Genomic DNA, 15,303 nt, shown 5'->3' on the forward strand with positions numbered 1-15,303 from the left:
TTTGGGCTTCCGTGGTGGCTCAGACAGTAGAAAATCTGCCTGCAATACAGGACACCTTTGTTCCTTCCCTCGGTTGGGAAAATCCCCTGGAGAAGGGAATGGCAACCCACTCCAGTATTGTTGCCTGGAGAATTCCATACACAGAAGAGCCTGGTGGGCTACAGTCCATGGGGTCTCAAAAAGTTGAACATGACTGAGCAACTAACAAGCCCAAGAAATTTCTCTTGGACCATTTGCTTTGGAGGAATAGCTCCCCTGAAACCTTGAGCCAGAACAGAGTCTGGAAAAGTGCTTCCTCATTCTCCCTGAGCACTGTCTTCCTCCCCAAAGCATCCCCTCCAAATGGCCCTCCCACCTGCAACAGAAATCTCACTGGGCGGTGTCCAGGCACCCAGCATGGGCCAGCCAGCTTGTAAGGACTCTTCTTTACCCCTACCTCACCCCACTAAGATCTGAACGACAGAGCTAGCTGCTACACTCTGGTGTTAATCCTGAGTGCTCTCCAAACCCCCAGGTTAATTGCCAAACAAACAGCTGCCTAACAATGAAGTGTTTGCCCTTCCTCCTCAATAGGATGGAGATTGGGATAGAGTTTGCACCTTGAGGCCCAAAGCCTTTGGCCCATCTGGTCCTGCTCCCTCCTCCTTCTACACTAAACAGTTTCAGGCAGGAGATAGCCAGCTGGCCAGAGGCCTCTGGAGACCCCTCCCCCTAGACTCACCAGAGTGAGAACCAGCCCCCATTCAAGGGCTGACAGCAGCCATCTGTGCCTGAGTGCTAGGAATTGAGCAGGCAGTGCCCCCAGTCCCAGGGGCCTCCAAGCTGTGAGGAAATTCTGCCAGGCCCCCGGGTCCCCCCTCCCTAAATCCCCTGACACTGAATATAACCAGCAATTCTCTGCCTTCCCCCACCTGCCTGAACCAGAGAGCCAGTGTCAAGCCAATCTGATTTCCTGCACCTCACCCCAGGGAAATGCATCTGCACTAGGATAAGAAAGGCATCTTTGGCTCCTGATTCTACAGCTCCTGGGGGATTCAGACAGTTCAGGCTGCTGATGCTACGTCACTTCAGTCATGCCTGACTCTGTGCAACCTCATGGACTGTAGCCTACCAGGCTCCTCTGTCCGTGGGCTTCTCCAGGCAAGAATACTGGAGTGGGTTCCTGTGCCTTCCTCCACGGTATCATTCGGGCCAAGGGATGGGACCCGCTTTGTTTACCACTAACACCACCCGGGAAGCCCCCAGGCTGCTGATAAGAGAGCTGGCAAAAAGGACAAGGAACAGAAACCAAGAGGATGCCTCCAGTCCCCAACTTGAATGAAAGTGTTACCAGCCCATAGTGAGAGCATAAAGCAAAGAGGAATCCTGCAATTTCATCCGCACAGCTTCACCAGCCTTAAAATTCTAGAGCAAAAAATAATACACATGCTCCATTGGTCCAAACCTTTTATTTTAAAGGTAAAAAAACCGAACCTCATCAATGAGGGTGACATAGTCACAACTCACAGCAGATCCAGAACAAGCAACCTGATTCCCAGGCCTGTGCTTTCCTTCCTCATTTTTTTTTTCTTTTTTTTTTAAACAAATATTTATTTATTTGGCTACACTGGGTCTTAACTGCAGCATGCAGGATCTTTAGTTGCAGGATGAGAGACATGTGGGATCTAGTTCCCTGATCAGGAATTGAACCTGGGTCCCCTACTTTGGGAGTGCAGAGTCTTGGCCACTGGACCACCAGGGAAGTTCCCCTCCCCCATTTTCTGCTGACGTTCACTGCCAAACTTGTTCACCCTGAGTTCATTACCCCCGTAGTTCCCGGCCCCAGGTTCTGGGAGCATGAAACATTCTGCTGCAAAGAGGAGAAGGGCAGCTAAGAGGATCAGGGAAGTGTGCGAGGTGGTCCAGAGATGACTGTCTGTGGACTCACCATTTGGGGGAGAGAGAGCAACCATAAAGGTCTGCTCACCTTACTTTGCAACAAGTCAGAGGCCTTGGGTATTTAAGGCAGTGAGGTGCTGTAGGAAGAACACATCAGCAGAGTGCTGGGTTCAAACCTCAGTTCTGCCATTCACCAGCTCTGCAGGCTGGATCTATACCTTTGTCTCCTGATGCCACCTGTAAAATACACATATACAGAAAAATCAACTTCAGCGTCACTGTGAAAGAGTATTACAGATGTCAACTTTAAAAGACTGCCCCGACAGCTATGAGTTGAATTTATTCTTCAGACTATGTTTATAATCTGAGGATGTTAAAAGGTCTCTGTGAGAATCCAAACTTCTGGTCTACCCCAAACTAAGAGGACAGCCTGGAGAGGAATGTAAATGATGTATATGCCTATAGTTTGGCACCATCCTTGGAAGGTAAAATTGCTTTCCTGGTTCTCTTCATGAATAAATATATGTTCATTCTTGACTTAGTGTCTGCTCTACCCCTGAAATGATCTCTCTTCTATCTGTTCAAATGTCTCGATCCTCATCCCTGATGTTTCCATGTTGGCCATGAGGATCCTCTCCCAGATGACTCTAATCCTCATAGATATTCATCTCTAAGTCTCCCTGTGATTCAATAGCTAATTTTCTTTCATCTTATCCTTTAATAAGACTGTAAGTTCTTAGAGGGCAGAAATCCTATCTGTTTGTTTTCATTTTTTATAATTTTATTTATTTATGGCCGTGCTAGATTATTGTTGCTGCACAGGCTTTTCTCTAGTTGCAGCAAGCAGTGGCTACTCTTCATTGCAGCGTGTGGGCTTTTCATTGCTGTGGCTTCTCTTGTTTTGGAGCACAGGCTCTAGAGCATGTGGGCTCAATATTTGTGGTTTCCAGGCTCTAGAGCACAGGCTCAGCAGTTGCGACATATGAGCTTAGTTGCTCCATGGCGTGTGAGATCTTCCCAGCAGGGATCGAACCCATGTCTCCTGCATTGGCAGGTGATTCTTTACCACTTCACCACCAGGGATGCCCCTGGTTTGTTTTTAAATCTTCTCTATGGTGGCCTAGTCCAATGCCAAGTATAAAAACTGAAGGGTCTCATTTTGCACAAGACCACTTTCCTGAACTCTCCCTCACCCTGATTCTCCTGTTAAAGGCAAAATGAACCTGTAGCTCCAAGGAGAACTTATCCATTTGCTTGGAGATCTGAGGCTTTCCATGTTCTTTATCTTTTTGTTCATTAAGGAGAGCTGAGTACTTGTATCTGTGAGCATAGTTCCTGATGGGGGAGCTCTGGCCAGAGATGAGCACAACCCTGGTCCCCCCAGACCTTGAGATGGAACCAACAAGTGCTGTGGAGTGATTTATATCAGTAAAAGAAGGCCCAGTGCTAATAAATTGATGCTTTCAAATTATGGTGCTGGAGAAGACTCCTGAGAGTCCCTTGGACAGCAAGGACATCAAACCAGTCAATCCTAAAGGAAATTAACCTTGAATATTCATTGGAAGGACTGATGCTGAAGCTCCAATACTTTGGCCACCTGATGGGAAGAGCCGACTCATTGGAAAAGACCCTTTTGATGCTGGAAGATAGAGGATAAGAGGATAACATAGTTGGATGGCATCACTGACTCAATGGACATGAGTTTGAGCAAACTGGAGATAGTGAAGGACAGGCAAGCCTGACATATTGCAGTTCATGGAGTCACAAAGAGTCAGACATGACTTGGCGACTGAGCAACAATGAACAACAACAATAATAAGTACTGGATTCTTTCCATGTGTCAGTGATTCTGAGTTTTGCCTGTATTTACCAACATGAACTGTCTTTTGAAGCAGGGGCTGTCATTATGCCCACTTTGTAGATAATAAAACTGAGGCATAGAGGTAAGTCGTTCCCCAAGGTCTCAGGTTAGTAAGCTACAGAGTCAGATAGAAGCCAGGCCATCTGTGTGTTTAAGCATTCTACTCTCTGTACTGCATCTCAGGTCAGAGTCACAGGGTACCTGAGGGTGGAAGGACTGAGGAAAGGGCATGACGTCACTGAGAGACTGCAGAGCCCAGGTGAGGGGGAGTGGTTGAAGAGTGCCAGGCACTTCAATCAGAGCCACCACTCCCACTTCTGGGATCCCTCTCCTTATAAGGACACCCCGACCCCCTCCTTCGAGCTCTCAGAGTCAGCTGATATTGAACTTCTGAGAGGCAGTCTGGTTTTCCTGCCTACCTGAGATTAGCCAGGCTCCCAAAACAGAAAACCCTAACAGCTCCAACCCCGACTCTCCCCACTTTAAGTTTCTGTGCAATTCCACTCTGCTCTGTTGCTATTAAATTCCCAAAGCCACCTCCCTCCTAACCTTCAAATCACCTGGTGACAACCACACAATCTGTCTCTTCTGTCCTGTGAGTAAGTGGTGGAAAAGAAAAGGGGGGAGTCTAGTGAGGATAGGGGAGATCTTCAGAAGGTGCTAGGAAAGGGTGGACCCTCTTAGCATTAATTGTTGAGGAGACTGAGGTTGCAGGAAAAGAACCACCACCCCTCGTAGGGAACCAAGACCCTGGTGGGTCCCCTTCAAGAAGGGGAGGAGGGACTTCCCTGGTGGTCCAGTGGTTAGGAAAGAAAGTCAAAGTGTTAGCTGCTCATTCGTGTCCAACTCTTTGCAACCCCTTGGACTGACCCACCCACCAGCCTCCTCTGTCCATGGAATTTTCCAGGCAAGAATATTAGAATGGGGTGCCATTTCTTTCTCCAGGGGATCTTCCCTACCAAGGGATTGAACCTGGGTATCCTCCATTGCAAGCAGATTCTTTACCATCTGAGCCACCAGGGAAGCCTCCAGGGAAGTGGTTAGGAATCTGCCTTCCAATGCAGGGGATGCAAGTTTGATCCCTGGTTGGGGAACTAAGATTCCACATGCCCTGGAGCAACTAAACCCATGCAACCTTAACTACTGAGTGCCCGTGCTCTGGAGCCTGCGTGCCACAGCTAGACGGTCTACAGGCTGCAGTGAAAAATCCCACATGATGGAATGAAGATCCTGTGTGCTGCAACTAAGACTCAGTGCAGTCAAATAAAAACAAATACGTTAGAAAGAGAGAGGGAGGTGGAGAGAAACTCAGAGGTCTGTCGAAAGTGCAGCTGGGGTTGTGCCCTGATGCAGAGTGAAGTCACTGCTATCGGTTATGGCTGAGCAGTGAAGCATGAAGTGGACCAGATACGGGGCCCCAGCCAGGTAGAGACTGCTGACACTGCCTAAATGGATTCCCAAAGCATAACTCCTGAGGAAACCTTCACCAGTTGTTGGTTCTGTAGTTACCTGCAGAAAATCAGCTCCCATCTCCTGTTGTCAAAGACAAGGAGAGGCCCAGAGATAGCATAAGCTCAAGTCAGCTTCCTGCCTGATGGTTTGAGATTTGCTGATGGTGTGAAAGAGCAAAAGAAGTGGGACGTTCTGAGGAAGACCTCACACAATGATGGGAATCACCAAAATGCAGATAGGGTCACCCTGGTGCATCGCCTGGGCTATTTTCCTCAAGTGTGCTTTCCTATGGTCCATTAGGATCAACCCCTCCGCCCACCAACCACGACCCCACTACTTCTCTGCCTTTCTCCCGGCACTCAGCCCTGGCTCATTTTGCTTCAGCTCCACCAGCCTCCTACCTGTTCCTTGAACACACAAGCATGCTCCTGCCTCAGGGCCTTTGCACCTGTTTCCACTGTCTAGAATAGACAAGTTATCCAAATAATCCATATACAAGTCACCTTCTTCTCACAGTGGCACTCAGTATACCCTTAGAATGGCTTTAATTTCTTCAGACACTCATGGCTTCCTAATATGTGTGTGTATGTGAGAGAGAAATCTATCTGATCCTGATAGAACACAAGCTCCCCCAAAATAGACTCATTTTGTTTGTGGCTGTACCCCTGTGCTTGGAACAGTATCTGACCCATAGTAGGGTCAGTATAAGCAAAATACTTATAGAATTGAAGTAAATTCTCCTCCTTAGTCTCTGAATAACTTTCTTCTGAACTAGGTCTAGTGATTTCCTTTTTTGTTGTTGATGTTTTTATTTATTTGCTTTCTGAACCCATAAATAAAATGTGCTCCATGAAAAGGTACTCAACATTGCTAATTATTAGAGAAATGCAAATCAGAGCCAAAATGAAGTATCACCTCACACTGGTCAGAATGACCATCATTAAAATCTATAACTAATAAATGCTGGACAGAATGTGGAGAAAAGGAATCAGTTAGTCAGTTCAGTTTAGTCGCTCAGTTGTGTTCGACTCTTTGTGACCCCATGGAAGGCAACACGCCAGGCTTCCCTGTCCATCACCAACTCCCAGAGCTTACTCAAACTCTTGTCTATTGAGTTGGTGATGCCATCCAACCATCTCTTCCTCTGTCGCCCCATTCTCCTTCTGCCTTCAATCTTTCCCAACAGCATGGTCTTTTCCAATGAGTCAGTTCTTCGCATCAGGTGGCCAAAGTAGAGGGAATACTCCTCACTATTGGTGGGAATCTCAACTGGTGCAGCCACTATGTAAAACAGTATGAAGTTTCCTTAAAAAACTAAAAATTGAATTACCATATAACCCAGCAATCCAGTATGTGAGCATGTACCTAGGAAAGCTAAAAACTCAAATTTGAAAAGAAACCTGTACCCCAGTGTTCATAGCAGCACTATTTGGAATAACTAAGACACGGAAGCAACCTAAGTGTCCATCAATAGATGAATGGACAAACAAGGTGTGATATATATCTGTGTGTATGTATATATATGTACATACACATACACAATTTTTTAAGCCTTAAAAAAAATGACGTATTGCCATTGTCAGTGCCATTTTCATGGATGGACTGAGAGATTATCACGCTGTGTGAAGTCAGACGGAGAAAGACAAATATTATATGCTATCACTTATATGTGGAATCCTAAAAATAATACAGATGAACTTATTTACAAAACAGAAACGGACCCACAGATATAGAAAATAAACTTATGGTTAACAAAGCAGAAAGAGAGAGGGGATAAATTAGGAGTATGAGATTAACAGACACATCAAGACATATAAAATAAACTACAAGGATTTACTGTAAAACATGGGGAACAATATTCAATATTTTGAAATAACCTATAATGGAAAATATCTGAAATACAGATGTATATGTATAACTGAATCAGTTTGCTGTACACCTGAAACTAACATAATATTGTAAGTCAACTATACTTCAATTTAAAAAGAAAGGGGGGAGGGAAAGAGGGAGGGAGGAAAAAAAGAAAGAAAAAGAGAGAAAGAAGGAGAATAAAGGAAGGAAGGAAGGAAAATATGTAAACTGTGTTTTTTCCCCCAAATCATTGCGCGATCAAGGCACTTGAAAGCGCAGTACAGCATTCAGTTGTGTCCGACTGTTTGTGTCCCCATGGACTGTAGCAAACCAGGCTCCTCCATCCATGGAATTTCCCAAGCGAGAATACCGGAGACTCCACCTCTATCCCCGCCACCTTGCATTGTGAACCCTCTGCCCCACAGTTATGCAAACTGCATAGTTTTCTGACTCATTCTTGCCTCTGGGGGTCACCCACCCCAGCTGGTGCTGCACTCCTCACCAAACACAATCTCCATTCTGCTGATCTAAATACTACTCAAACTTTCACATTCTCTACTCTGACCTTTCCTCCCTGCCTCTATCCATTCACTGATTTCTCCACTCTGAGTCTTTATGTCTCTTTCACATTGTCCAGCACCAAAAGTTTAAAATGTGCTAGTTTCATCTCCCTAATGGGCTTCCCAGGTGGCTCAGCAGTGAAGAATCCACCTGTGAAGCAGGGGACATGGATTCAATCCCTGAGTAGAGAAGAGACCCTGGAGGAGGGTATGGCAACCCACTCCAGTATTCTTGCCTGGAGAATCCCATGGACAAAGGAGCCTGGTGGGCTACAGTCCGCAGGGTAAGAAAGGGTCAGACATGACTGATTGAGCATGCACACATCTCTCTAATTATTAGCTCTTTGGGGACAGACCACATGTCTCCCACCTCTTCTGCATCCTCCTGGGATGAGCACCATGCAAGGAGACAGTGTTTCTGTGTTGACTGATTTGCCAAAAAAAAAAAAAATTTTTTTAATATTACAGGGCTTTGCAGTTCAGCATTTCTCTTTCTTGCTGATGTGACTCCTGCTGCCTGCATGTGGGTATCATTTAGATCACTGAGTGAGATAGTGAAAGCATGAGGAAGGGAAAGTCGATGGCTGAGATCCTGTGCCCATTTGGTCCCTTGTTCAATATGCATTCACTAAGGGGCCAGCACTACATCTGCTGGTCTGAAGACAAATTCTAGCATCACAGAACACTGAGCTGGAAGGAACCTTGGAGAAAACTTGATCCAAACCCAGGTGATCTAAGGTTCTACATGCTTTACAGCCAAAACAAAACAAACCATAAAACAGAAGCAATATTGTAACAGATTCAATAAAGACTTTAAAAATGGTCCACATCAAAAAAAGAAAAAAATCCTTTGAAAAAAGGACAATACGGAGACAGTCTGTCTAAGTAATATGTATCTCCCAGGTCTGCACTCACTTTTTGAGACAGACTGCATTCTGCCTATGGAATGTGTATCTCTCTCAATAAACCAGCTTTCACTTTACTATGGCTTGCTCTTGAATTTTTTCCTGCTCCAAGCCAAGGACCTTCCACTTGGTGGCTCATCTCAGGAACTCGCCCAAGACCTGGAACATCAACATCTTCTGTACGGATGTGAGAATTGTACTCTAAAGAAAGTTGAGTGCTGAAGAATTGATGCTTTTGAACTGTGGTGTTGGAGAAGACTCTTGAGAATACCCTGGACTGCAAGGAGATCAAACCAGTCAGTCCTAAAGAAAATCAGTCCTGAATATTCTTTGGAAGGACTGATCCTGAAGCTGAAACTCCAATACTTTGGCCACCTGATGCAAAGAACTGACTCATTGGAAAAGACCCTGATGCTGGAAGGGACTGGGGGCAGGAGGAGAGTGGGATGACAGAGGATGAGATGATTGGATGGCATCACGGACTCAATGGACATGAGTTTGAGCAATTTCCTGGAGCTGGTGATGGACAGGGAAGCCTGGCATACTATAGTCTATAGGGTTGCAAAGAGTCGGACACGACTGAGAGACTGAACTGACTGATTTTTTTGCAACCTCTTTGAGAAGGATAGTAATAAATCTACTTCTTACCTATCAAAAAATGGGTAGAAACTTCCCTAATGGTTCAGTGGCTAAGACTCTGAGCTCCCAATGCAAAGGCCCATGGTTCAATCCCAGGTCAGAGAACTAGATCCCACAGGCTGCGACTAACCCTATGGACTGTAGTCCACCAGGCTCCCATGTCTATGGGATTTTTCCAGGCAAGAATACTGGAGTGGGTTGCCGTACCGTCGTCCAGGGGATCTTCCTGACCCAGGGATTGAACCCACGTTCTCTCTCATCTCCTGCATTGGCAGGCAATTTCTTTACCACTAGCGCCACCTGGGAAGACCCAAAGACCCTGCACACTGCAACTAAAAGACCCTGAGTGCTGCAGCTAAGACCTGGTACAGCCTAATAAATAAATACTAAAAACAAGACAAAAAAGACAGAGACTGGGAGAGCTGGAGACCCAGGCCTGGAGCAAAGCCCAACATCCGGATCGGATGAGAAAACCTCGACCACTCCCTGGGCCCAGAACTTCTCAGCTTTCACTGTGGCGCTGCTGCCAGGTGAAGCAGTCCTGTTTGCGAAACTACTGCTGCCAGGAGGATCCTCCTCTGTCCTCTATTCCTTTGGATCAGACTCTGACCAGTGCACATCTGACCAGGAGAGCCTCGGTCACCAGTCTCCACCCTGGCTGCAGAGGAGGACAGGAAACAAGTACATTTTTACTGTCTTTAGTGAGATGTGGGCTTCCATTCTGACCAAGAGTCTTTGGGTGGGGGATTTCCCAACCAAGGAAGAAATTCAGTGGCAATATCCATCAACCCCCCTGCCCCCCGCCCCCCAGCCCCGTTTCACAGCAGAGGCAACTGTGATGCAGACAGATGGAGCACATGCCCAGGTCACACCATCACTTACTAGTAGCTGAGAATTCCATGTCTCATATTCTTCCTGCTTACCTATGTGTGAAAGAAGCAACTAGTAAAACAGAAGCAGAGTAGAGCCAGTCTCCAGGAGCTAATGGTCAATGACCCGTGTCCCTGGCAGCTTTATTAGGTAATAACTGTCTCTTACATTTGATCACCGCTCTATTTTTCAACACTTACTCCTCACAATAGGCTAAGCTCAGACATCTTCTCTGCTATGGAACCTCTCCCGAATCACTGAGCTCTCAGTTCTCTGACTTAACCCTCTGAAACCTCACTATGTTTCAGTATTAACGTATGTGTCTGCCTCCTCAGGTTGGAAGCAACTTGAGGTGCAGTGTTTTTTTTAGTATTTATTTTTATTTATAATACTAAGACTGCCACACTCAGTCTAAGTTGTGGCATGAGCAATCTCCCATCTTTGTTGCGACAAGCAGGTTCTTTTAGTTGCAGCACGTGAACTCTTAGTTGTGGCTTGTGGGATCTATTCCCTGACCAGGGATCGAATCTGGACCCCCTGCAGCAGGAGCTCAGAGTCTTAGCCTGCAATGCATGAGACCCCAGCTCAATTCCTCGGTCGGGAAGATCCCCTGGAGAAGGGATAGGCTACCCACTCCAGTATTCTTGGGCTTCCCTGGTGGCTCAGCTGGTAAAGAATCCGCCTGAAATGCAGGAGACCTGGATTTGATTCCTGGGTTGGGAAGATCCCCTGGAGAAGGGACATGCTACCTACTCCAGTATTCTGGCCTGGAGAATTCCATGGACTGTATAGTCCATGGGGTCACAAAGAGTCAGAGACAACTTAGCAATTTTCACTTTTCATTGTAGATTTATTACAATCCCACCACCACTACAACCAATAGAGGGCTTCCCAGGTAGCTCAGTGGTAAAGAATCCACCTGCCAATGCAGGAGAAACAAGAGATGCGAGTTCGATCCCTGAATTGGGAAGATACCCTGGAATAGGAAATGGCATCCCACTCCAGTATTCTTGCCTGGAAAATTCCATGGACAGAGGAGCCTGGCAGGCTACCGTCCATAGGGTCACAAAGAGTTGGACACAACAGAGCGACTGAGCACACAGGTCCACTAATACTTCTGTGGTCAATACTACACTTATCATTCATCTCTTATTTCCAATGGGGCATAAAATCACCTTCTTCAAGCATCTTGTCAAGGATCCCAGTGACACAGCATAAAGCACAAACCCCAGATGCTGGCACTTGAAGCAGCCCCACAAAGTCTTGGCCTGGTCTCTTCCTGGTGGATGGTAGAAAACCAGAGTTGGCAGAGTTGGCAAAGCAGGTGCATGAGGCCAGGAGCCATAGGCCAAAGCTGGGCCATCCCTGGGGAGACAGAAAGAGCAGGCAGGTGCCTGATGGCAGGTGTTAGCTCTTGGCATCCAAGCCCCTTGGAAACAACAGGAAAAGACCTGCAGAGATGCTGAGTCAGCAAGACAGATGTCCCAGGAATGCAGTCAGGGCTCCCTGGAGCACAAACTGGCCTTCCCGTCACCTTGGAATGAAAATATTCTAATATGCGTTTGAAAACTTTTTCAAGTCCCTCATAGCACCCATTACTCTTCAAATTCACCCAACTCCCATGCACACTCATATGTGGCATTTCCATTGACATCTCCAGTCTTCCTCGGGGCTGCTTGAAGTCTTCCTGGGACTTCCCTGGTGTCCAGTGACTAAGAGTCTGAGCTACCGACGCAAGGAGCCCCGGTTCTATCCCTGGTCGGGGAACTAGATCCCACATGCCGCACCTAAGATTCACATGCCTCAACACAGATCAAAGATCCTGCCTGCCACAACCAAGATCTGGTGCTAAGTCAAATAAATAAAAACATTTATTAAAATATACCTGCTTAATCCCCAGAAGTCAGGTCATAGTTTTTTTAAAAAAGGACTGCTTCTTTATACCCACATTTCTGAATTCTCACATGCTTTAAAACCCAGCTCAGGTGGTCTCTCCTCCAGTGGTCATACCTAACATTTTTTTGCTGACAATTCAGGTTCAGGTACTTGCTTTTACCATCAGCTTGACACATTTTTTTCTGTTATATCTATACTAGATTATTTTCTGAGTGTAGGACATATCTCCTAGGCTAGATTATAAGTCTTCAATTTCCCACTGTGTCCTTTTCCTTCACACCATTTTGCACAATGCTGTGTATATAACAAATGTTATAAACAAAACAACTCATTGAAAGATATCACATTCTGTATTCTACATTATTTATTCGTCTCCATTTAAAATGACCATTTGATTTTTAGTATACTCTTTAAAAGTTAATCTCTTTATCAAAGTAATACATACTAACAGACTTACATATCACATGAAAAATAGTACAAACACCAGAAGTTGGCTTAACCAGACATTCTTGAACAATTGCCTCTTGTCTGTAGTTATGAGGTTGGAGAAGCTAAAACACTCAATTTGCCAGCATCCCTTGATGCTGAGTGCTACCCTGGTAGCTCAGACAGTAAGGAAACTGCCTGCAATTGGAATCTGCCTACAGATTCCTACAGTGCAGGAGACCTGGGTTTGATCCCTGGGTTGGGAAGATCTCCTAGAGAAGGGAACTGCTACCCACTCCAGTATTCTGGCCTAAAGAATTCCATGCACAGAGGAGCCTGGCGGGCTACAATCCATGGGGTGGCAAAGAGTCAGACACAACTGAGCAACTTTCACTTTAAAGCAGAGCTGAGGAGGAGCAGAGGACACACGTTCCAATTCTGGCCAATTAATCTGAAGTGATGATCTGTTGTGTAGCCACGTTCCCCTTTTTCTTTCTTTCTAGCTGGAATGCAGGCGTGACCACTGGAGCTTCAGCAGCCATTTCGTGGTTCAGGTGGCAAATGTGAAGAAAAGGTCACAAGAATCTCAAAGATTGTCCTCTCCAGCTGTCAAGAACCTGGACTGGCAGCCATCCATTTCAGCCTTCTAATAAAAGAAAGGAGAATCTACTTAAGTAGGCCACTAAAGTCAAGTATCTATAATTTATAGGAATCCAAGAATATTCCTAACTGATATACATACATGTACATTGTCAAAGACAGAGAAAAGCACAAAGGTGAAAAATCATCTGTTACCCAACTACTATGATGTTTTGTTGCACATGACAATTTTTTTCTGAATAAAGATAAACTACATTCTTCAATTAAAGAGTGAGATGTTTTATTGTTTTCCATGGTTATTTAATAATATGTTCTATGATCATTTTAAAACCTTGCCATCAAGAAGTACTCCATAGCATAATTTTAGATGATGCCTATCATAACTTATTTTATTAACCTTTTCCACTTGGTTTCCACTATTTTTCACATCAGTTTCTTTTAGACTTTTTTTGGGGTTGTGCTGGGTCTTCGTTTGGGACACATGGGCCCTTCTTGTGGCAGAGCACAAGCTCTGGAGCCCATGAGCTCAGTAGTTGCTGCACAAGGGCTTAGTTTTGCACTGAGGTATGTGAGATCTTATTTCCCCAACTAGAGGTGGAACGCAGATTCTTAACCACTGGACTACCAGGGAAGTCCCAGGGTTTTTTCTAATACATTACTTTTTATAAACATTATTATAGAAATATTCTTGTAGATATTTTACTTGCACAACTTCATAATGATTTCATTAAGTTTTTTTTCTTAGAAAAGCATATTCTTAAGGTTTGGGATACACTATGCTAATTTATATCTACAAATTTTATTTCTTTCTAATAGCACAAAGGATAAAACTTCCAACAAAGTATTTCTGAAAGTTTAGGAATAAAAAGGGAAAATAAATGCCTAAAATAACACTGAACTAAGTAACCAAGCTTTACAAGTATGTCAATTAAAAATGTTTGTGTGGGAATTCAAAAATTTATCCCACTATCAGCACCAATACCACGGGCTTCATCTTTTCCTCTATTTTAAGAGCAAGACATGGACAAAATCCAAAGAATTTTCATTCCAAAAATAAAAAGTAGTCAAAAAGAAGATGAAACACACTCCCTAGGGAGTTTTACATAGCAGGATAGAGGGATCAAGTATTTGAAGCACATATTTCTGTAGAACTTGGACAGATCAAGAAAGATGGTTGAAGAAAGCAATATTGTAAAGACAAGAAAGCCTGGAGAGTAAGATTATTTTCTAGGATAGGTGAATTAGAGGCTTCCCAGAATTTCTAAATGCTAGAGAATAGGTGAGGACAGAGGATGTTACATAATAGGAGACTCTACAGACTGTGGGCTTCCCTGGTGGCTCAGCGGTAAAGAATCTACCTGTAATGCAGGAGATGCAGGTTCTATCCCTAGGTCAGGAAGACCCCCTGGAGAAGGAAACGGCAACCCACTCCAGTATTCTTGCCTGGAGAATCCCATGAACAGAGGAGTCTGGCAGAGGCTACAGTCCATGGGGTAACAAAGAGTCAGACACAACTTAGTGACTAAGCGAAACAGACTGTACTTACACTCCTCTGAACAACTGTGGGAGATACCAGTAAGAAGCTGATGTCCTCCTTGTTACTCTTTAAATGTAACATAGCTCCATGACTAGACTAAGTTAAGATTTCTGCAAGGGTTATCCAAAATACAGCTAACGCTTTCTCACTGTTGTCCCTTCTTTCTCCTCTCAATCTGCTTCTTCATGAGGGCAGATATTGTCTTGCCCACACATCAAAGAAATATGCCCGTACCGTCAGTGTCTGTAGGGATGTATTCTCTTTTGCTCCTGATATTAACTGATGTCTTCTTTTTATTTGAGATAAGTCTAAATAGAGATTAATACATTTTATTTGTCTTTTTAAAGAATAAGCTTTTGTTCTGTGCTTTTTAAAAAATCTCCCTTATTTTTGCTGATTACGTATTTCACTTCTTTCTGTTCTTTGTTTTCCCTTCTAGGTACTTAGTTTAGGTTTGATTTGCTCATTCCCCCCCCCTATATTTTTTAAGTAGAAGTCCAGCTTATTTGACTAAGTTGCTATTGTCATATCTTCAGGTTCACTGATCTTTTCTTTTGCAATCTCTATTTGGTTGGTGTTCAGTTGCCACGTCATGTCTGACTCTTGGTGACACCATGGACTGCAACATGCCAGACTTCCCTGTCCCTGAGAATCTAAACTTCTGTCCATTCCATTGAGTGGATATTTACAGTCATGTTTTTGTTTTTTATTCCTAGAAATTCCTTTTGTTTCCTTTCTGATAGATTTCTTTCTTTTACTTATGTAGTCCTTTGAATTCCTGAGCATATTTGTGTTAGTTGTTTCAAAAGTCCTTGTCAGCTAACCCCA

This window comes from Bos mutus, chromosome 8 (genome assembly GCF_027580195.1).
Source record: "Bos mutus isolate GX-2022 chromosome 8, NWIPB_WYAK_1.1, whole genome shotgun sequence".
NCBI lineage: Eukaryota > Metazoa > Chordata > Mammalia > Artiodactyla > Bovidae > Bos > Bos mutus.